The sequence below is a fragment of the Protopterus annectens genome, chromosome 15.part0 (assembly GCF_019279795.1).
Source record: "Protopterus annectens isolate FY-2018-M chromosome 15.part0, PAN1.0, whole genome shotgun sequence".
NCBI lineage: Eukaryota > Metazoa > Chordata > Ceratodontiformes > Protopteridae > Protopterus > Protopterus annectens.
The window spans coordinates 95,837,096-95,862,856 of record NC_056749.1 but is presented as its reverse complement, the minus strand read 5'-3'; positions in this window follow the sequence as shown (position 1 = coordinate 95,862,856).

Below are 25,761 nucleotides of genomic sequence, written 5' to 3'. Positions count from 1 at the left end.
GCTGAGGCATATCCCACAGGGGCTATTGTAGTCAATTGTAACACTGATGAAGGATGACTGCAGAGCCACAATGACCTCCCCTTATCTAGATCTGACAACCTTCATGATTAGGTGGGTATATGGTATGTTTCTGTGAACACTACAGCCACATGTTTGTCCAATGCAGGATATCTATCACCTTGTGTTCCCAGGTCTCTCATCACATGTTAGGTATGTAATGGGTTAACACCTATGTGGTAATTGGTGGGCACTTACTGTATATCCACGGGGGTTGACTATACACTTTTCTGCAATTAGCTTGCTGACATGGCTATGGCACCAGTTGTCTGTTTCTATGTGGCCCTTTTGTGGGATGCTTGTGTCAGCTGGAGGGTCAGATATGGTGGGCAGTTTGTAGTCCTCTGCATACATGTTCAGACACAGTCCTTCCATGTTGGCCTGTACCTATGGGACATATATACCAAATGAGGGAGGTCCCAGGACCAAGCCTTGTGGGATGCCAGTTATATCTGGTTTGTAGTCTGACATGGCTGCAGCATGTCTGACCATGTCAGTTCTGTCCTTGGTCTGGTTTGCAACCCCTCTACTGACATAGGCGTTTATATGGTGAGCATATCTATAATGAACACGTAGGGTATTGTATGGAAGCATTTGCAAGGTCCAGCTATGCTGTGTGGACCACACTGCCCTCATCAATGACCTTAATGACTGTTTCAAATGAGTCAAACATGTTTGGGGGCAGGATCTGCACTTAAGAAAGCCACACTGGGTAGGGTCCAGTGTCAGTAGGTCCAAAATATCTTTATGTCTGCGGTACATGCTGATCCTTTCCATAGCTGTGCAGACCAAGCTTGTCAGGATTCTGGGGTGGTAGTTTGCAGTATCCATTCAGGCAACACCTTTGTTGAGAAGAACCACTGTTGTTGTACACTGCTCTTTGGGTACATATCCTGTGATAAGGCTGACATTGAGCAGTAGTGTGATTTGGCATTCCATTCTTCTTGGAGTCCATGTTGGACTCATCCCAGGACACCATCTCATACCATTGCTGCTGTGTGTTTTGCTTTGTAGATGCTGGCTGTTACCTCAGCATCTGTAATGTCAGGGGGCCAGCAGTCTGCTGGGATAGATAGTTTGCATTCTGGGGGTTGCACTGCACCTGTCAGGTTGTATGTTGGCAATATGTGTGTGTGTGTTTGGTATGTTGTTTGTAATATTTGTGTGATTCAGAGCATATCTGTGAATTCCCAACACGGTTCCTACCATCAGTTGAGTAAGCCTTGGGATTATCCTTAGTGTCCTGTACAATTTATATCTTCATAGGTTCATAGGTTCATACTAAGCTATCCACCCTAGGGCATTTGTAAGCCTAGCCAGAGTGTGTGTGTCTTTCACGCCTTGCTATGTGAATATTATGGCCATTTATGATTTACTTTACTGTGCCTCTGTCTGGACGTGACACAGTGAAGACCCCCAGTGTACATCTACGATCATCCATCCACTTGGCAAGATTCCTGTTGAAGAGTGTCAGTGAGGGGCTCTGCCTAACATGGAGTGGGATTCTGTTCCAGGGTGTGGGGAGCCTCTGGGTTATGTATCTGTCCCTCCAGCACATCCTATTTCATTATGTGTTGAGGTTGACATCTCTCACTCTCACAGCTCCAATGGCTTTGAGTTTTCTGGGGTGGAGCATGTCCATTACTCCTGTGTTGGACATGGCCTTGTACAACAGACATACAATGCCTCTGTGTAGGCAGTATGTGACTGCATTCAGCTAGGGTGTCTACAGCCAGGCAGCATATGACATATATTTGAGACCCTTTATCCTCTTGATAAGATACCTTTGAGGTCTTTCTAACTGCTGCAGGTGTCAGGTAAGGTACATCCCAAATGAGGCATTGTACTAGATTATGGGTCCGACAAGAGAAAAGTACAGGGGCACAATGACCTCTGTTGACGTAGATGTGAATCCTTTCATGATACGGTGTCCAATATAGACAGTCTTTCTAGCCACATTGGCAATGTGAGTGTCACATAACAGGTTACTGTCCACTTGTGTCCCTAGGTCCCTGATTACTCCTTCCATACATAATGGTTTACCACTTATGTGGTAATTTGTGAGTACCTTGTTTGGTATTTGGTGGGACATTCATACTGCCCAGTGTCTTCAGGACGTCTGGGTGGGGTTCCTGTGTGTGAGAGTGTGGTCTGTAGCATGCTACAGACTGTACAGCAGTTTTGCCTAAGGTTAGGTGCACATGGGTGGTCTCCGATTCTTCGTGCATTGTCAGTTACCTGGACGTATAGGTGTCTGTGCTGAATATGGATACTCCCCCTCCTTTTATGTTTTGGTCCCGGTTTTGGGGCCATAATGCATGATATGAGGTATAACCTGGTAGTGCTGGTGTGCTGTCAGTAGGCTTGCAGGAGGTTTCTGTCACTGCACAGACATCGATGTTCTCCATACTGGGGAGGGCCTCAGGAGCATGCATATTGCAGTTTACATGTCTGGCATTGGTCAGCATTACCCTTATGTTTCTTACCACTTATGTTTTCTAGGGTGGTGGGTTAGTCTTTTCAGCCTTGCTTACGTAAGGCTCTATGGAGGTGGCAAAAGCCTTATCCAATATCCAGACAACCAGGGGTAACAGGTGCAAGCCATCCCTGGAACAGCAGCATGGCTTGTCAAGCATGACATCCCAAGCAGACAGACATTAGATCCTCTTGGAATGCCAGCAGTAGTTGTGCCACTTGTTAAAGCTGATCATTCTGTGTTTGTACTGTGGCATCATTCTTGGTGAGGGTAGGATGCTGCAAACGGTCAGTGTCATACCAGCCTGGAGTACATACTCAGAGAGCTCATCTAGATCTCTTTTCATGTAGTCCAGGGAGGTACATCTCAGGTCATTCACACCAGCATGGACAATGACTGCATCATATTTCTACTTGCTTTGGGGTGACCTGCATACTTGTGTTATGTGGCGTATTGTAGCAGCCTACAGGCAGCTTACTGTACCCTTTCCCTTGTTCGGTCTGGTGAGCGGGACAGCAGTGTGTATGACTATGGAGTCACCTATTACAACTGTATCAGGCATGTTGTTTCTCCTTCTGGCCTGTGACTGTTTGGCACACCAGCTTTGTGTACTATGTGTTGCATGTGCTATGTTTGGAGGTTGTGGTTGCTTGGGGGTCTGCTTTGGAGGCCTCTGTTGGTGTGGTGTGTTTGTAATTAGGACGAACCAAATCCACTTGCAGAACACAGGTTTATTGCTGAATGTCCGTTAATACACCAACAAAGTACTAAGCGCTTTCACTCATACAGTGGGCATCATCAGAGTACAACATCATTCACAAAATTCTCAAATTAAATAGAAGCACCAATTGATAATTATTCAATTAATTCAATTAATTAATTAGTCGATTCTAGTTAAGGCTGAAACAACTAATATAAATAGTACATACTTGTAATAAATATAATAGTTAAAAATATTCTTGATTACAACTAAAGCCCATAATAAAAATATAAAAAATATATTAAATATTGTTAATATAATAATTTTGTTGATTAAATAATGTATTAATATAAAACACACAAAATAGAAATGTTTAAAAATCTTAGATACTATAAAAATTTAAATTTTTTTTTTTATATATATAAATGTGTTAACTACTATAATAACTATATAAATTGCGATTTGTATTTAAGTATACTGGCAATAGAAATATAGTCATTGATACCAGGGTACATGTTTGCATTAAATCTAAGCTGCCACAAACATTCCTTAACCTCTAATAATGTTTTTTCATCACCACCTTTATTGTTGTTAAAAGGTATTCTATCAATTACAAAAAATAGAAACCTTTTAAAATTGTCACATCTTGTGCTATGTAAATACAATGCACTAGTGTCTTTCTTCTTTTTAATATCTCTTACGTGTTCTCCTATTCGGTCTTTCAGCATCCTAATAGTTTTCCCAACATAGTATGCCGGACATGCAGAACAGGTAGCAAGATATACTACCATTTTTGTTTTACAGTTGCAGTGTCCCGGACATCTAATCGTTTTACCAAAGTTTGGGACTACTACATATGGACCATCATTGATAAATCTACAAAAATGACAAACACCACATTTGCCCATCTTGGACTTAACATATGTATTCAAACCCTGTGTTGATTCAAAATAATCTTTTAAATTCATACCTCGACTATAGGTAATTTTAGGCAATAAACCCAAAATGTCAGTACATTCACCATAGTTCGTAAATACACTAGACCAACATTCTTTTACAGCATTTACTATTTTCGTAGATGTATCATTATAGGGGATGACTAAGGTGTCATTACCAATAAATGATCTATTCCCGCTAATAGTATTTGTAATGCAAAACTTAATAATAGGTTGATAAATATGTATTCTTTTGGTCCGTACCTCATTACTTATATTATCAATCAATTCCTTAGGGTATCCTCTGTCAGAAAACATACTAGACAGAATTTTCATTTCATCACAGAAAACCTTGTCATCACTAATAATTCTTGATAACCTTACCATCTGTCCTTTGATTAAGTTCTTCCTTTGATGGTAAGGGTGACAACTGTCAAAGTGTAAAAAGGAATTGGAATGTGTTTTCTTCCTATAAATGTTGGTATCTATCCTGTCATTGTTTTTGTACAATAATATGTCAAGGTATTCACAATAATTATCAACCATCTTACTAGTGAAACTCAAAAAGGTTGTTGTGGTGTTTAAGAATGATTCAAATTCAATAAATCTTTCTCTAGTACCCTATCAGAAAATCCAAATATCGTCCAAAAACCTCAAGTAAAGAACAACATCATCCCAAAAACATGAGGAAAATACCATTTGTGTCTCCCATAGGGCCAACACAAGATTGGCATAAATGGGAGCACATCGTGCCCCCATCGCTACCCCAGTTTTTTGTCTGAAATATTCACCATTTAAGAACATGTAATTATTTTCGAGAACTAATTCCATTAATTCCTTTAAAAGTTTACACTTGTCATTGCTAAATGTACCAAACTTGAGTAGGCTTGCTTCAAACATCTCTAAACCTTGCTTGTGCGGTATAACAGTAAAAAGGCTCACAATATCAATAGTGGCCATAAAAAACTCCTGATTTATTGCAACAAGCTTAGTTATAATTTTATCCAAACAATGCCATGAATCTTTCATGATATGGTCTAAATTGCCTAAAACATCCTTACAATGAAAATCAATAAAGGAAGCCATAGCTTCAGTTTTTGACCCTCTAGCAGAAACTATGGGTCTAAATGGTGGATCATGGACATTTTTATGAATTTTTGGAATACCAAAGATGGATGGAGTCGTGGGGTGTTCCACACTGAGAAAATTGTATTCGTCCTTTGTAATGACTCCATCCATCAAGTATTCGTACATGATCCAATCCAATTTAATGTATGCTCTATTCATTTCATGTTTTGACACCTTCTCATATGTATTGTTGTCATTTAACATTGTCGTAATTTTGTTGAAATAATCATCTTTAAAAACTCAAAAACTTGAATAATGGGATTCTGTGGAGGTATAAAGGTACGCTGTCTTTTTAATGTCAAGTAGTGATTACCAATCTGCATATTCTTGTTCTTAAAAAACATCCTTAAATTCAATTTTCTAGTAAAAAGTTTTAGGTTAATCAAAATTTTACCAATATCCGATCTAAATTTAGGAACAAATTTAAAACCCTTTTTGAAAAGGTTTAAATAACTTGCATCAACCTTCAAATCAGTAAAATTGTAGACACTAAAACCTCCATCAACCAAAATGGAACATACACATTTGTTAACATTATTGTGTCTCTCACTAGTGTCATCATCACAAGAAGAAATTCCATCAATTGTCTGTGCACCATAATAGTTATGAACATCATAATTTGCTTGAAAATCAACGACATCTGTTGTTGAACAAACGTGTGTAGCATTATAATCAACTTGTGTGTAGATACAATCCTCTTCTACTAATGGTGCCATGAATTGGTCCTGTGATTTCTGTTCAAATATTGCAAGTTCTGCTCTTGCCCCCCATACCAGTCCCTTAACTGCTCCGATCTCCTCAGAGTCGGTTCTTCTAAAAAAAAAAACCCTCCCCGTTGTTATACACAGCCTCGTTGCATACATCAGTGTGTGGTATGTTAGAACCAGTATTAATAATTTGCGCATTCCAAGTATCATTCCAACCCAGCAATTTTAAATGCACGTTTCATATTTTTAAATTCCTTAAAATGAGAATAAGCCCTCTTACACCTATAATCACTGGTGTCTCTGATAAGCTTATGATTTTTAACTTCCAAACCATTTAAAATAAACTTGTCATTATCTTTCAATATTTTATCAAATCGATGTCTATTAAACTCAAATAAAAGGTCATTACGAATACTATTATCTAGTTTAGTTAATTGATCATTCAAAACAGACAATCTATTGTTATTGTTACGTATAATGAGTTGCATAAGTTCAATACCTGTTCTGTTGAACAGATGAGTAAGTTCAGTGAAACGTTCTGTGCCTTCAGAAAAACCAAAAGGCAATTTAAACATCCGAAGACCTTTAGGAACCTGTCCCAGTTCAATGGACCTTTCCATAAACACATTGTCCATTTGTATGGATTTAAAAGTTTTGAGTGTCTTCTCAAAAAGCATGAACTGTGCATTCAAACTGCCAAAATCAGTAGTAGTAGTGGTCGATACAGTATTTAGTGAAGGTGCTACTAAAATGTCTTTTAGTTGTTTTACCGTTCCATTTTGTTGTAATGCCCCTCTACTGGTCCCGTCTCTAGTGTTCGGTAATGAGTACAAAGTAGTTGCTCCGCGTTGAACTGCTCCTGTAAGACCTCCTCCTGTGACCTGTACCGAACCATTGCTAGTCGACGGCTGTGCTGGACTGCTTCCTGGTGTCGAGTGTAATGTAAACAGTATTTCCTGTGATTCGGTGACTGCAACCTGGGAAGCAGCTGGGCTGGTATTGCCTTTATCATTTATGGCTCGTAGCAATCTTTGCAAAATCTCCAAATGCTGCTTAATAAATTCCTCCATGGTAGCCAAGGCTCAGTAGACCCAAAGAATAAAAAAGGAAAAATTCACAATGATTCACAATAGATACACGATAATGACTGTGAACATAAAATAAAAACCAGCAGAAACCCAATGGTCCGCCAGTGACGTGGAATGCCTCAAAGTCATGCAATAGTAAATCCCAACCAAAAAAGTAACCAGTAAAACAATTGAGATGAACCAAATCCACTTGCAGAACACAGGTTTATTGCTGAATGTCCGTTAATACACCAACAAAGTACTAAGCGCTTTCATCCATACAGTGGGCATCATCAGAGTACAACATCATTCACAAAATTCTCGAATTAAATAGAAGCACCAACTGATAATTATTCAATTAATTCAATTAATTAATTAGTCAATTCTAGTTAAGGCTGAAACAACTAATATAAATAGTACATACTTGTAATAAATATAATAGTTAAAAATATTTTTGATTACAACTAAAGCCCATTAGTAAAAATATAAAAAATATATTAAATATTGTTAATATAATAATTTATTAAAGGCATGGAGGAATTGATTAAGCAGCATTTGGAGATTTCGCAAAGATTGCTACGAGCCTTAAATGATAAAGGCAATACCAGCCCAGCTGCTTCCCAGGTTGCAGTCACCGAATCACAGGAAATACTGTTTACGTTACACTCGACACCAGGAAGCAGTCCAGCACGGCCGTCGACTAGCAATGGTTCGGTACAGGTCACAGGAGGAGGCCTTACAGGAGCAGTTCAATGCGGAGCAACTACTTTGTACTCATTACCGAACACTAGAGACGGGACCAGTAGAGGGGCATTACAACAAAATGGAACGGTAAAATAACTAAAAGACATTTTAGTAGCACCTTCACTAAATACTGTATCGACCACTACTACTACTGATTTTGACAGTTTGAATGCACAGTTCATGCTTTTTGAGAAGACACTCAAAACTTTTAAATCCATACAAATGGACAATGTGTTTATGGAAAGGTCCATTGAACTGGGACAGGTTCCTAAAGGTCATCGGATGTTTAAATTGCCTTTTGGTTTTTCTGAAGGCACAGAACTTTTCACTGAACTTACTCATCTGTTCGACAGAACAGGTATTGAACTTATTCCTAAAGGTCTTCGGATGTTTAAATTGCCTTTTGGTTTTTCTGAAGGCACAGAACTTCGAACAGGTATTGAACTTATGCAACTCATTATACGTAATAACAATAGATTGCCTGTTTTGAATGATCAATTAACTAAACTAGATAATAGTATTCATAATGACCTTTTATTTGAGTTTAATAGACATCGATTTGATAAAATATTGAAAGATAACGACAAGTTTATTTTAAATGGTTTGGAAGTTAAAAATCATAAGCTTATCAGAGACACCAATGATTATAGGTGTAAGAGGGCTTATTCTCATTTTAAGGAATTTAAAAATATGAAACGTGCATTTAAAATTGATGGGTTAGACAGAGTAGAAGGTGATACTTGGAATGCACAAATTATTAATACTGGTTCTAACACACCACACACTGATGTATGCAACGAGGCTGTGTATAACAACGGGGAGGGGTTTTTTTTAGAAGAACCGACTCTGAGGAGATCGGAGCGGTTAAGGGACCGGTATGGGGGGCAAGAGCAGAACTTGCAATATTTGAACAGAAATCACAGGACCAATTCATGGTACCGTTAGTAGAAGAGGATTGTATCTACACACAAGTTGATTATAATGCTACACACGTTTGTTCAACAACAGATGTCGTTGATTTTCAAGCAAATTATGATGTTCATAACTATTATGGTGTACAGACAATTGATGGAATTTCTTCTTGTGATGATGACACTAGTGAGACACACAATAATGTTAACGAATGTGTATGTTCCATTTTGGTTGATGGAGGTTTTAGTGTGTACAATTTTACTGATTTGAAGGTTGATGCAAGTTATTTAAACCTTTTCAAAAAGGGTTTTAAATTTGTTCCTAAATTTAGATCGGATATTGGTAAAATTTTGATTAACCTAAAACTTTTTACTAGAAAATTGAATTTAAGGATGTTTTTTAAGAACAAGAATATGCAGATTGGTAATCACTACTTGACATTAAAAAGACAGAGTACCTTTATACCTCCACAGAATCCCATTATTCAAGTTTTTGAGAGGCTATGTGACACCCAGATTCATAGAATTGTGAAAACAGAAAGAATCACAGCCAACAACCTTACCACAGTTGAAAAATTTTGTCTAAAAGAACTCACAACAACAGACAAATACAGGGTTATGAAACCCGACAAAGGTGGGGGTGTGGTTGTTATGAATAAAGAGGATTATTTCAACAAAATTACGACAATGTTAAATGACAACAATACATATGGGAAGGTGTCAAAACATGAAATGAATAGAGCATACATTAAATTGGATTGGATCATGTACGAATACTTGATGGATGGAGTCATTACAAAGGACGAATACAATTTTCTCAATGTGGAACACCCCACGACTCCATCCATCTTTGGTATTCCAAAAATTCATAAAAATGTCCATGATCCACCATTTAGACCCATAGTTTCTGCTAAAGGGTCAAAAACTGAAGCTATGGCTTCCTTTATTGATTTTCATTGTAAGGATGTTTTAGGCAATTTAGACCATATCGTGAAAGATTCATGGCATTGTTTGGATAAAATTAGAACTAGGCTTGTTGCAATAAATCAGGAGTTTTTTATGGCCACTATTGATATTGTGAGCCTTTTTACTGTTATATCGCACAAGCAAGGTTTAGAGATGTTTGAAGCAAGCCTACTCAAGTTTGATACATTTAGCAATGACAAGTGTAAACTTTTAAAGGAATTAATGGAATTAGTTCTCGAAAATAATTACATGTTCTTAAATGGTGAATGGTGATTTCAGACAAAAACTGTAAGGGGAAAGTGCGATGTGCTCCCATTATGCCAATCTTGTGTTGGCCCTATGGGAGACACAAATGGTATTTTCCTCATGTTTTTGGGATGATGTTGTTCTTTACTTGAGGTTTTTGGACGATATTTTGATTTTCTGGAAGGGTACTAGAGAAAGATTTATTGATTTTGAATCATTCTTAAACACCACAACAACCTTTTTGAGTTTCACTAGTAAGATGGTTGATAATTATTGTGAATACCTTGACATATTATTGTACAAAAATGACAGGATAGATACCAACATTTATAGGAAGAAAACACATTCCAATTCCTTTTTACACTTTGACAGTTGTCACCCTTACCCTCAAAGGAAGAACTTAATCAAAGGACAGATGGTAAGGTTATCAAGAATTATTAGTGATGACAAGGTTTTCTGTGATGAAATAAAAATTCTGTCCAATATGTTTTCTGACAGAGGATACCCTAAGGAATTGATTGATAATATAAGTAATGAGGTACGTACCAAAAGAATACATATTTATCAACCTATTATTAAGTTTGGCATTACAAATATTATTAGCGGGAATAGATCATTTATTGGTGATGACGCCTTAGTCATCCTCTATAATGATACATCTACGAAAATAGTAAATGCTGTAAAAGAATGTTGGTCTAGTGTATTTATGAACTATGGTGAATGTACTGACATTTTATTGCCTAAAATTGCCTAAAATTACCTATAGTCGAGGTATGAATTTAAAAGATTATTTTGAATCAACACAGGGTTTGAATACATATGTTAAGTCCAAGATGGGCAAATGTGGTGTTTGTCATTTTGTGTTTGTCATTTTTGTAGATTTATCAATGATGGTCCATATGTAGTAGTCCCAAACTTTGGTAAAACGATTAGATGTCGGGACACTTGTGCAAAACAAAAAAAATGGTAGTATATCTTGCTGCCTGTTCTGCTATGTTGGGAAAACTATTAGATTAGCTGTTGAAACCGACCTAATAGGAGAACATGTAAGAGATATTAAAAAGAAGAAAGACACTAGTGCATTGTATTTACATAGCACAAGATGTGACAATTTTAAAAGGTTTCTATTTTTTTGTAATTGATAGAATACCTTTTAACAACAATAAAGGTGGTGATGAAAAAACATTATTAGAGGTTAAGGAATGTTTGTGGCAGCTGAGATTTAATGCAAACATGTACCCTGGTATCAATGACTATATTTCTATTGCCAGTATACTTAAATACAAATCGCAATTTATATAGTTATTATAGTATTTAACACATTTATATATATAAAAAAAAAATTTAATTTTTATACTAAGGTTTTTAAACATTTCTATTTTGTGTGTTTTATATTAATAAATTATTTAATCAACACAATTATTATATTAACAATATTTAATATATTTTTTATATTTTTACAAATGGGCTTTAGTTGTAATCAAGAATATTTTTAACTATTATATTTATTACAAGTATGTACTATTTATATTAGTTGTTTCAGCCTTAACTAGAATTGACTAATTAATTAATTGAATTAATTGAATAATTATCAATTGGTGCTTCTATTTAATTCGAGAATTTTGTGAATGATGTTGTACTCTGATGATGCCCACTGTATGGGAGAAAGTGCTTAGTACTTTGTTGGTGTATTAACGGACATTCAGCAATAAACCTGTGTTCTGCAAGTGGATTTGGTTCGTCTCGATTGTTTTACTGGTTACTTTTTTGGTTGGGATTTACTGTTTGTAATTAGGGCCTCCTGGAATGTTTTTCTGTGTTTATGTGTTTGGTTTGCAGTTGTGATAGGTCTATGTGGGACTGGGTTTGTGGTGTGTGTGGTTACCTTCTCCTCCTGACTAGTTTTGACAGTACTGAGTTGAGGGAGCTCAGCTAGATAAATAAATGGTTGCATCTCTCACATATATTTGTATTTCTTGGGGGGAGTTGAGGGTTGTCTGTGTACTTGGGGCAGGTGTAACATTGCCTCAGGATTCACAGATTCAACTTGTTGTAGCTGGCCTTAGTGGATTGTATGTGTAGACATATTTTATTGCCATACTACTGATCAGTGATTACTTCCCTTTTTATGTTTGCTCTATCATGTAGTAGCTTCCTCATTCTCTTGTATGGTTTGGTAATGGCTGAAGTCCAGCATGCTAGATGCCTGCGTGTATGGCATTGTGTCTTGTTGTTATTTGTGATTGCATAATCCAAGCATTCCTGGCTGTGTTCATGGAATGCCTGTATAACAGATTCTGAGGTGTGGCCCATATTTTTCACCTGCACAGGGCCTTTAATGGATTCCACATCAGTTTGGAGGGGTGCAACTTATGCTTTACACATGTTTTTCACTGTGGTTTTCTGGCCAGGGACTGTGGTCAGGATGTGTATATCCAGTGTGATTACTCTATGGTCTGGTCTCACAGTGAGGGATACACTTCTCATCTTGCCATCCAGCACCCATGTTGCTGATTATCACATCCAGTATGCTTGCCCCTCTTGTGGGAGTGGCACGTTGTTCCTGGGCATTTTGGTTTATGGATTCTAGGAACTTTTCTCCTACAGTGTTGGAGCTAGTATAATGCTCCCAGTCTATGTCTGGGTATTTTCAGTCAACCAATATAATGTGGTTTGGGGGGGCATGATATATTCATATATTCCAACATAGGCCAGGTGCAGTTCCTGGTGTTAGGATGGTAGTCTGTAGCAGGTTATAAACTGGGAAGCAGTTTTAGCCACTGTTACTTGACCATGGCTATTCCATGCTGCTTCTTGTTGTGGTACCAACATGGGGGTGTGGTTATCCTTAATAATTATTGCTAGTCACCCTCCTTTTGTAGCTTGTTCCATGTTTTGAGGCTGTACAGCACAGTATGAGGTGTAACCTGGTAGTGTTAGGGTGCTGTTGTGAGCCTTGACCCAGTTTTCTGTTACAGGACAGATATCAACATTCTCCATACTGGGTGAGTTTACACTGCATGCATCTTGCTGTTTAGACTTCTGGCATTGGGTAGCATTGCATCTAGGTTCTTATCCCCTGTGGTACCTATGGAGGTGGGTTTGTGTTTTGAGCCTTACCTATTCAGGGCATGCTGTGGGTAATGACAGCCTTTGCCAGTATCCATGAGGCCTGGACTGATAGGTGCACGCCACCCCTAGCAGGTGGAGCATCATGTCATGCTCAGCATGTCATCCCAGGCTGGCACACATTGGATCCCCTTTGACTAACTGAAATACTTCAGCCAATTATTGCAATTGACCATCCCATCATCATATTGTGGCATCATGCTTGGTGAGGGTAGGATGCTAGTCAGGGTCCTCAAGTGTGCATATACTACATGGTGTTACATTACTTAACACATGGCATTCATGCCTCAGGTGGTGCTGCATGGCTGCCTCTGTTGGATGCACATATTACACTCCCTGTACATGTTTGAGAGCAGGTTATGTCATTTTAGGCATCCATGTTATTATATGAGTGAGTCAGAAAGGGGTATCATTCCCAGGGTTCCTACTGAGCCAGTGTACGTGCTATGCGTTGCCTCTTTGCCAAGGCCAGGGCATACTGGGCACATCTCCTTCTGCCTACTGGGGCAGGCTCAGGTTGTTCCTCCTCCGAGTCACGCTCTGCCTGTGATGGCCTTGGCAATGGTGGGGGCTGTTTGGGCCCGCCCTATGCTGGTCCTGCTGCAGCTGTTTTTGCAAGATCATATTATGTAGCATAGCACATACCATGACAATTTGGGTACATGTAGTTGGCGAGTACTGCAAGGCTCCACCAGATGTGTCCAGACACCGGAACCCTGACTTGAGCAGGCCAAACACATGCTCTATTACATTACGTGTTTGTTCATTATGGCCTTCCTGTTCAGGGGTCTGTGTGCATTTCTGATGGGTGTCATCAGCCACGGCTCCAGTGCATAACCTGCATCCCCCACTAGGTGTCCGTGTGGGATGTCCCCATTGGCAAATGTCTGGTACAGCTGTGTCAAATGCCAGATATGGGAATCATGGTAGCTCCCAGGGCAGCCAGCACACACATTCATTATTATGCCCTGGGCATCACACATGACCTGGCAGTTGATGGAGGGGAAGCCCTTGCGGTTAATGTAGGCCCTTCCTACTCACCAGCTGGTGCTTTGATGCGTATGTGCGTGCAGTCTATTGCACCCACTACCACAGGGTATTCCGCTATTTGCTGGAAGAGACGCATATTGCTGGCCAATACCTCATGGGCATTGGGGAAATATACATGATCACTGACATGTGCTGACATGGTATCCAGGAACTGGTGCAGTACCCTGGAAGCTGATGCCTGTGATATCCCCATCATATCACCAGTTGGTCTCTGGAAGGTACCTGTTGCTAGTATTCTTAGGCCAACACATACCTTGGTTTCCACTGGGATGGGTTCCCCTCTGTTGGTTATGTGTGAGGCGTGGCCTGCACAGCTCAATAATTTGCTGCAGGAGGTCTCTGTCCACTCTATAGCGCTCTACTATCTCCAGCTCATGTAACCCGTGGTAGGTGACCCTGGGCCTGTACACTCTTCTCCGTCTCCTCACTGTGGGTTGTCTGGCACCATCTGCATTGTCACCACCCTCAGCAAGTCACCTATGTCTCCTTATGACAGCTATGGCAGCCCCTAGCATTTCTGCTCTGAGTTCAGCTTTTTCAATTTTCACTTCTGATAGCTTACTCCTGTCTTGCAGTGTCTCTTGAGAGAAACATCCTGCACTGCTGTTTGTAGAGTTTTAAGTTCTTGGCTGAGCTACTCTTCTGCCTGTGTAATTGCCTGCTTCTAATTGTTTTCACCTGCTAGCTCCAGCAGTATTCCCTGCTAGCTTCCTACTAATTCTTTTGCTTCCTTTTTCCTTTCTGTTTCCTCAGGGGGAAGCAATGTGCATACCAGCAGAAACACACTCACAGTGGCTTACACACGCGCACACATGCTTACATGGTTCAGAATCTGCTTATTCAGGTTAAAACGCGCGCACACCAGCGCAAACAGTCTTACAAGTCTGCCAACAGGCTCCCACATGCTCAGTCTGCCCTACACGAGTGCACACTAGCGCAAACAGTCTTAGAAATCTACCAACACATTCCCACATGCTCATTCTGCCTTACACGCGCGCACACTGCCCTACCCATGCCTCATGGCACGCACATGTGCGCATGCACGCCCAACAAGAAACTTTGGTGTAAGCAACAGTGTACACCTTCCATTTCTTGAATTTCCCATGCTTATCTTGTGGCACTCCTCTTTCCATGATATGTCTGACATCTGTCATGTAACACTGACCTCCAATGAACTGCATTTCTTTCTACCATTCCCCCCTGTGATGTCACCTATCTCCTACTCTATTCCTCCCCCTTATGTATCTCTTACACTACTCAGAATGTGCTCATTTGCTTTGTGACAGTGGAATTCAGTATCCTAACACTCATTTACATCAGATTGCCTACTAATGCTTAGTTACATCTCTTAGACTCAGCTTCCCCCCTTAGCAACCACTAAACGGTGGCCATGTTGTTTTTGGTCTGCTGGTCCCTGTATTGTAAATCCATGTATTGCATAAAACCCACATTTGTGGGTTTATAACCTTCATTTTTATGTGTTATACAGCGCAACCCGTTTGCGCGGGGCTGCGCTGCAAAAAAAAGAATTATTTTTCATATTTGCATTGGGGTACCTTGCCAGTGGCCACATATTTGGCCATTGGCATGCTGCCTGACACATATGCACCCTTTATTTGGTGCTGATATGGCTCCATTGTGATTTTTGCAGAAACGTACTCAGTTGTCAACTGAGTACATTTCTGCAGCTAAAACGGCTCTTACACGGGCTGCTTTCTGCTTCGTGGATCGCTACTCTACCTCATTTGTATGCCTTTTGGCTGCAAGTGAGGTATTTAGCATATCCACGCCCAGTCCGTGTAAGAGACGTTTTAGCTGGTCTCTTACACGGAGTTTCGGGCTGTTCCTGGATCGCGAAGCTTGCATGGACTCTTACACGTCTCTTACACTCCGTGCAAGCCTTCGTGAATCCTGCCCACTGTCTAATACATTGATTATACTGAACAGACAACTTTTAACAACAATGAAACTAAATCAACTATTTACATTATTTACATAGGCCTGAAAAATGTTTGAGTAGTACAAATATTTTAAGAAAAAAACTTTCAGTGAATCAAACAAATAATGATTAAACAGGGTTAAAATCAGTTCAGAAAGTATCAATTCGGTTTGAAACCTTTGTCCATGGATTGTTAGTAAAACTCCTCAGATATATTCTAAGTTTTTTAGTTCTGATTTCCTTGTTTATGGTTTCTTCTAGTAAGGACAGAAATTCACCAAGACTCGGAGAGGTGGTAGAGGTCCATTTCCTTGTAATACATTTCCTGGTTACTGCTAATATTGTCCATAATAAGTATGGATCTGATTTATTTAAAGAAAAGGTTTCATCAACATTAAGAAAAATGTAAGTTTTAGTTAATGTGAAGTTATCTGAAAATAAAGCTGAAAGAAAAGTATCAATATCGCTCCAAAAAGTCTTTAGTTTAGAGCAATCATAGAAAATATGGACCCAATCTGCATTACATGATGTTAGACATTTCCAGCAAATGATGTTATTCGATTTTTTTGAATTTAACAATTTTGTCAGGAGTTAAAAATGTTCTGTGTAAATACTTACAAGTAAATACACTCCAATATTGACCCCAAGAAGTGAATTTTACTGAAGATAGAATTTTAAGTTTTTCTGTCTGGGAGACACTATGAGGAAAGCCTTTAGTCATTGTGTTCCATTGCTTAGTTGTTAATGGACCTGTAACTTAACAAAATGGTGTATAATTTGGATACTAAATTGTCAAACTGTTGATCATTAAATAATATTTCAGATATGAGAGTGATTAAGGGAGGATGATCTAAATATGAAGAGTTCTGAATAATTCTGCATAAGTCTTGAGAATAAGCAATTACACTTTGTATTAATAACCAAGCTTGCGATGATAAGTTATAGACTTTCATAATTTGTTGAAATTCTAAAGTTTCCAAGTCACATTGTTTCCAACAAATACAATTTTTAGTTTCCCATTCATCAAAGATATTAATATGAATTTATTCAGGAAGTTTTTTTTGTGATTTTAAAGGGGATTATTAGATCAAACCAGGATTTGATATCTGCATTTGAGTATATTATTTTTCTAACGTTGTTAATAATGTTATTTAGATAGTTTAGTTTTGTGGGTTTTGTCACATTATATTGAATAGTGTGACTAAGAAGAGACCAGAACTTATTGGAGGGATGTTTGGAAGGAATTTTGCATGACAGTAAGTTTTCATTCTGTATTATAGCTACGCATATAAAGATCTTTCCAGTTTGAGTTGTAATTTGAGTCAATCCAATTTAATGTGTTTTTAAGTAATGCTGCTTTGATATAGGTTTTCAAGTAAGGAAATCTTAAACCACCACCATCCCAAGATCTAATATGATGCTTATATGTAATCCTATTTTTGTTTGGGTACCATAGGAAATTTAATAAAGTTTTATTTATGAGTTTAATATAATTATTCCCAGGATGGGTGTCTACAGCCAGAACAATATATAACATTTTTGGAAGGAGAGTAATTTTTAACAATTGCAGTCTGTCCTCGAATGAAAAATATATATATATTGTTCCAGCTACTTGCATATGTATTTACCTGAGCTATTATGCTTTTATAATTTGTTTCTCTTGTTTTTTCCAAGTTTTTGCATAAGGTTATCCCTAAGTAGTTTAATGTATTAACTTGTTCTCTAGTAATGCTTTGGTTAACTAGCTGAGATTTCCCTTTGTCATTAAGAATAATATGTTTAGATTTTTGCTTATTAAAGTGGAGGCCTGAAATTTTTTGAAAGTTATTTATTATTGTGTCTAGTTCTAATAATTCTTGATTTGACTTGGGTAAGGTAAGCAGAATATCATCCGCAAATAGCGCTATTTTAGAATTGTACTGATTATAAATATTACTGCCTTTGATTTCTTGATTATTTCTTATTGATGACACTACTATTTCTATGACAAGGGCAAATAATATTAGGGATAAAGTGCAACCTTGTTTGGTGCCTGTGGTTATGGGGATGCACTTTGAAGTGAAGGGGCCTAATTTGACGTATGCCAAATTATCTTTATAAATTTTTAGTTTGTACTTCAACAGGCTCTTATGAAGTAAAGATATAAAGATAAAAGCTTATAAATATCTGCTAGGATGCCTTCTATGCTGGGAGCTTTGTTAGGTTTAAGGTTTTTGATTTTATTTTTTATTTCATTTAGAATTATTCATTTCTTGAGAGTTGTACTAAGATTTTCTGGGATGGCATTCAAATTTAAAGTGATTAATTCTTGGGCTGTAACACTGTTGTTTATATTATCTAATTATTCTAATATATCTCTGATATGAGAAACTGATTTATTAATTCCTTCATGTAATAATTTTAATATATTATTTGCCTTGGAGTGTAATTTTGCTCTAATGACAAATTGTGCATGTGTTTGGGAGTAAGAGCATAAGAGTTTAATTTCATTTTTTCTAGTGCTAAGTTTGTTTTGTGTACCAAAATATCTAGATATTTCTTGTTTACTTCATCTATTTCTTTTTTGTTATTTGAGCTTAATTATGATGACTTAGATCTCAAGGAGGTTAATTGAGATTGTAGGTTTTGTAGTTCTCATTCCTATCCCTAAAGTTTTTTCTTATACCGGACTATAGTTTTACCATAATTATGTGCTTTTAGAGTATCCCAAACCATAATAATGTTTGTTTCAGAGTTATTTGTCTCTAAGAAGAAGTTTAATTCTGATAATAACCATGGTTCAAAGTCTTTTAGTTTGGCGATATAGGCAGGAATTCTAGTAATAGTATTTAGTTTTGTAAAGTATATTTGTATATCTAACACAAGACAATCATGGTCTAATAAAGGACTAGGAAGGATTGTAAAGGATGTAAGCTTTAATTTTAAATCATTGGAGATAAGGACTTTATTATGGTTTGAGTTTTAAATCTATGATCACTGTGTGTATAATGGAGTGATTTGTTATTTTTAGAGTTATATGTATCATACAGATTATGAGAATTTACTCAATTCTTAAGAATTTTAGCAGTGGATGTTAGTCTAAGTGGATGACTACTTGTTGTATCATAATTATCTAATAACCAGTTAAAATCACCCGCTAGAATCAGATTCCATTTGGATATACTATCAATAAGATCGAGATGTTGTTTAGAAGTTGAAGCACCCAGTCCTGAGAACCAGTAAAGGTTAGCAAGTGTCCAAATTATATGAGTGAATTTTAGGATAGTGATAGCTAGTAGTCCATTGGGATCTTCATGCTTATATAATATTTGGGGGTAGATAATATTATTCTTCGATAGGATCATCACTCCTCTTCTTTTAGACTTAAATGAAGCATGAGCTAGTATCATATAAGTGTTTGGTTTCCAAACATCCTTTTCTGTATTTTTAAAATGTGTTTCCTGTAGGAATACTATTTGTGGTTTGTTTAAGTTAAGGTGTCTCAGAAGGTTTGACCTCTTCTTTGAATTATTGATACCATTTGTATTAAGTGAAGCAAAACACAAAGACATGGTGAGTTATAGGAGTAATTTCTCCAATGGTCAGTGATAACTGATTTTATTATCTCAAAACATTCATTGAAAAGTTGAGACTTCCAAACTTTGATTTGTTTAAGTGCAAGAATCATGACTGTGAATATGATGTGAAGTATACTATAATCAGGCCTAAGTGCAGAAAAAAACAACAAAATGTTTCATTACCCCCAGTCTCATCTCCACTATACCCTTCTGGGATTAACCTCCCTATTTACCTGTCTCTCCATAGCCACCATCAGCACCTCTTATCTCTTCACAATCACTCACTGTATCCACCCCAAATTCCCCACCCTAACCCACAGTATTACTATCACCCCCACTCACATAATCATATACCTCACCATATACACTCAACCCCCCATATACCATGCCCCTCCCATGTACTACTTCTGTCCATCTAAAAAGCAACTAAATCTACAATTTCACTACCTAATTGTCTAATACCTAAAAAACTATCACCTGTATAACTACCCAGCTACTACTAGGAGGAGACATTTACCCCAACCCCAGGCCAGCAACCTCTGATAATAAGCCATGCAGCCATCACTATCCAGCTAAGCACAAACCCACTGACTTACTGATACTAAATATGAATACCCGCAGTATCATGAATAAAACACAAGACCTTCACACTGCCATCTCCTTATATAACCCTGATATTATTCTCATCACAGAGACATGGCTTAAACTACATATTAAAGATAATTTCATTACCCCACCTGGGTATAACATTATCAGGGCTACATAAAAGAGGCGGAGGCTTAGCTCTACTGCACAGAACCAACCTACAACTTCAACTCCTCCAAAAAGATTCCCCCAACTTCAACAATGCAGAGACTCTATTTGCAAAGCTCTCCCTTAACCAACATAAGCACCTAAACCTACTGGGTATCTACATACCCCCAGGTGATAACCTAACCCCCCTAGAATCCATACTACACTGGGCCTCATACTCCCTTCTTCAAGAAACTATTGTGCTAGGTGATGTAAACATTGACTGGAACTCCATCCATTCTCCACCCCCACCCACCACATTAACCTATATAACTTCACCCAACTTATAGATATTCCCACACGCATTAATAAGGCCACAAAAAGAGAATCTATACTTGATTGGATCTTCACAAATCAACCAAATACTGCCCATTAATGTGGCACCCTACCAAATTCTCTGAATGACCACAGCCCCACTTTTATTCTCTGGCAGAAACTTAAAATAATTAACTCTCCCTCCCTTCTACAAACCCGCTGTAACAAAAATTGTCCTACAGACCACTTCATACAAGCCTTTCAACATTGCAACTGGTCTCCCATCAAAACCCTTTCACTAGACAAAGCAGTTGATTACTTCATATCCACATTCCTAAATATCCTCAACTGACTAGCCCCCTTAAAAACTATCAGGATACGTAGCAACCCCACCCCTTGGCTCCAGAAAACCACAAAAGCCCTACTTAGAGCCAGGGATAAAGCCTGGAAAGCTTGGCACCACACCAGATCACCCGCAGCTAGCCAAAACTTTCACGAGCTCCAAAACTAAGCAAAAAGCAGGTTAAGCTCAATAAACAAAATTACTGTATCACTCAACAAAACAAATACAGTATCAAACTGCAAAAATTCTGGGCAACAATAAATAACATCCTACAGCCCTGAAGAACCACCAATCCCGCCCCCAATATAACAGGTACAGAGTTGGACAAAGTCTTCAGATTTAATAACTATTTCACCTTCTCAATACTCAAATTCTTAAACAACATCACTTTCTCCAACACCCCACAACCACCTCAGGCCCAAGTCAATACCATACCTTTCACACATAAGTCTGTTCCTAGCTCTACTATCCAAAAACTCCTAGCCAAACTTAAACCAACCACCCTTGCAACCGATAACCTTCCTGCCGAATACCTCCAAATTGTATCCACAACTATAGCCTATCCCATTTCACTTCTAATAAATAGAACCATCACTAAACACACCATTGCACTCCTGTGGAAAACCTCATGTATCATACCACTCCACAAAGGTGGCCTCTCCCTAGACTTTTCCAACTATCGGCCAATTGCAATTCTCTGGGTCTATATAACAATGTTGAACTAAAACAAGTTCAAACATAATATTGAACCATAAAGTCCAAAAGTTGAAAATAGCGAAGCCATGGCACATCGACTTTTTTCCCAGGGAAAAAAATCGGTGGGCCATTTTTGGGGCTTTGCTATTTCCTCTACTGTGGTGCGATCTTGGAGTTGGTATATTTAAGAAGGGGGGGTATGGAGGTGAAGGCCCCACTTTAGTTTAAGTTTAAGGTTATTTTTCTTTTTTTGTCATGGAACAATATTTTTCCCTGGGAAAAAAATCGCTGTTCTGTGCTTTTGGTTTTGTTGGGTTTCGGACTTTAGGGTTCGATATTACAATGATTGGACTTTTGTAAGTTTGACATTGTGATATAGACCCTAGAAGGATGTATTCATCATCAGTTCCTCTCCTATCTCCTACCAGCAACCTTCTCTCCTCAACCCAACATGGATTTTGCCCATCCCACAGCACCACCACTGCCCTATTCAAATTCTCCAATACTATAAACTCCCACAGGAATCTAGGTAAATTTGTCTCGGTCACCTTCCTAGATTTATCCAAGGCATTCAACACAGTCTCACATAATAAACTAATGCCTTGTCTCTCTGACCTCAACCTTAACAACCCCACCCTCCTCTGTTTTAAAAGCTATTTAGATAACTGCCAACAATCCATCAAATGGCATAGCTCTCTATCCCCCCCACTCCCAACTTCCTTAGGCGTGCCACAAGGATCAATCCTAGATCCCCTTCTTTTTAATATGTTCACAAACCAACTCCACTCAGATACCTCTAAAGCCAACATAGTCCAATAAGCTGATGAGACTACTCTCATATGCTCTGCACCCAACATCCAGCTTCTCCAACAAAAAGCCCAAGAAGCCTTTCTGAAATAGAAAACTGGCTTAATAACTCACAACTCATACTAAATCCCAAGAAAACACAACTAATGCTATTCCACTCTACTAAAACGAGCAACCTTACCTTCTCCATACTCTCTGCCAACAAAACCCAAATCACCCCTGTCACTGAGGCTAAACTCCTAGGAGTTACCATTGACCAGCAACTCAAATTCACAAAACACATATCAACAACCATCACTAAAGTCCACAAAAAGCTAGGTTCCCTCTATCGCTGTAAAAGTTATCTAACCACCAAATCTCGAATTGCAATAGCCAGGACCCACCTCCTAGCTACTCTACTTTATGCATCCCCGTTTCTAACTTATCTTTACAAAACTGAGCTTAATAAACTTTCCATTTGTTACAACAAAATTGCTAGATTTGCTACCAATGCCAAATCATGATCCCACCACTGCCTTGCACTGGCTTGACTTTCCAAACCTATTAAGGTACCATCAACTCAGCCCACCTCATCTAATTCTGTACTATACCCAGAAAACCCGTGACCTGACTGGCATGCTGAACTTCTACAATTCAAATAGACAAATTTGGTCCTCCAACAAAGCCTTAATTGAAACCATCACATGCAAAAACAACTCCGGGGTATCACTACTTGCCCATGAAATAGTAAATATAAGGAACAACCTTCCCCCTGACCTCAGGCTACAAACCTCCACACCCTCCTTCAAAAGCTTACTTCAGACATACCTCTTCACCAACCATCTATGCAACTTCTACTTCTCTGTCATCCTGACTCTCCTCTTACCAGCCTCTGAACTTTCTTCTACAATTCTCTCACTCTCAGACTTACCTGCTGAACTCTCATACCTCACATATTGTCATCCTCGACAGTCTTCTCTCTTGTCTCTACCCACTCCGTTCACCCTGCGGGCTCTCTCCGCTCCCCTACCCTGCCCCCATTTCCCACATGCCCACAATGGTCCTACCTTTATTCCTCTTAAGACACACCCCCACTAAACCTACTCCAATCTGCTTTGTCACATTAGCATTCCCACCCCCATTCACTCAATACACCCTCCTTAGTTTAATTACCACACCCTCTATCCTATTGTATTCCTGCTTATAATATCTAACTCCCATTTCTCTCCCACCTTATATATCAACATCATGTCCACATCACTAATCCCTTACCAAGTACAACTTCTAATCTTATAGATTAGGTTCATAGATTAGTACTAAGCTAACTGCCCTTGCGAGCCATTTTAAGCTTAGCCAATTATCCCTTGTGAGACTCAAACCCTGCACCTTGTGTTTGTAAGGCAAACACCTTAACCATTACACCACCCTACCCACTCTAACCACTACCTATATCCTAACCTCCTATGAACAACCTCTTAACTACACCCTTCTCTTCCCCTCCAAACACACACTAACGGAAACCCTACCTTTCTCTCCATACTTCCTAAACATCATTTGTAAACCCAGCTACCTATTTGCCAAATATCACAGACTATCACATATTAAAGACATCAACGTAAAACCTAGAAAATTCCTTGACTACTATTATAAACCTCTCCAGCCTAAACACTTAACACTCCTCCTCTCCTTACTAGATGGGGACATTCATCCTAACCCTGGACCAAACTATACACTTAACACTACAAACTGCAATCAACACAATACTTGTACCCTGTCACCTAACAAACCTCCCAACTCACTCTCCATAGCACATCTTAATATACGTAGTATTTGCAATAAAATCACACAAGTCCCTGCCCTCCTAGATGTCCACCTATTTGACATCCTATGTTTATCTGAAACATGGCTAAAACTTACCATTAAAGACAATGAAATCACCCCACCTGGTTACGATATCATTAGACTGGACTGTACAGCTAAAAAGGGAGGAGGGGTAGCAATGCTCTATAAAGCAGAACTGCAAGTCAGCACTGCAAATCTTAACCTTTCATTGAACAATAGTACTGAAATAATCATCTCTAAACTTCAGGTCAACGCTCATAAAGCCATAAATATCATCCATATTTATCTTCCACCAGGTAATAACATTAGTACACTCGAGTATATCCTTAACTGGCTAGCTACCAATCTTCCACAAGAAACCATAGTCCTAGGGAACTTTAATATTGATTGGAATTCCTGCAATAGTACAAAGCCTACCACCCATATCAACTTATATGGCTTCTCACAAACTATTAACTCCCCTACAAGAACTAACAGACTCAACAACAAAGAAAGTACCTTGGACTGGATACTTAATACTCCTCAACAAACCTATATAGCAGGAACCCTTCCTGATGACCTAAGTGACCATTCATTAACTTATATTATTAGACATAAAACCAACTTAACCTTCCCTAACACTTTCAGAACAGTACGCTCTAAAAAGCAATTCAACCCAGAACGTTTCCAAATGGAACTTAAACAATGCAATTGGTCACCATTAAAATCTCTCCCTCTAGATGAAGCAGTTGAATACTTCAATTTTACATTCTTAACTATCCTCGACCACCATGCCCCATTATGTTCTATTAGAAATAAAGCTGAACCTGCCCCTTGGCTCACCAATAATACTAGGCAAAAAATTAATCTTAGAAACAAGTCCTGGTCAAAATGGTGTAACACTAAGAATTCCAATGATCACCAAACCTTTAGGGAAAACAGAAATAAAACAAAAAAGCCATCCTCTTAGACAAAAAGAACTTTTATCACCAATTACAGCAAACCTCCCACAAAGAACCTCGTAAATTCTGGTCTAGCATTAACAAACCTCTAAACCCAGGCCAAACTTTCACACCTAACCCACAAGGCTCTAACCCTGAAAATCCCTTACAAACAGCTAATGCCTTTAATGCTTTCTTCACAGACACCATCCAAACTCTTGCTACCCACCTATCTCCTGATACCTCTAACCTGCCTACTTCTACAAATCCACCCCCATCATTTAAGTTACAACCTATATCTACCTCCTTTATTTGTTCCCTTCTCCAGAAATTAAAACCTACCACCCCCTCAGCTGACAAACTCCCAGCAGAATTCCTGCAAAAAGAGCTAAAGCCATTGCCTATCCCATTTCCATTCTAATACATAGAACCATAACTGAAGCAACTATCCCATCCATCTGGAAAATTTCTCATATCATCCCACTGCATAAAGGGGGGAACTCCAATGACTTCTC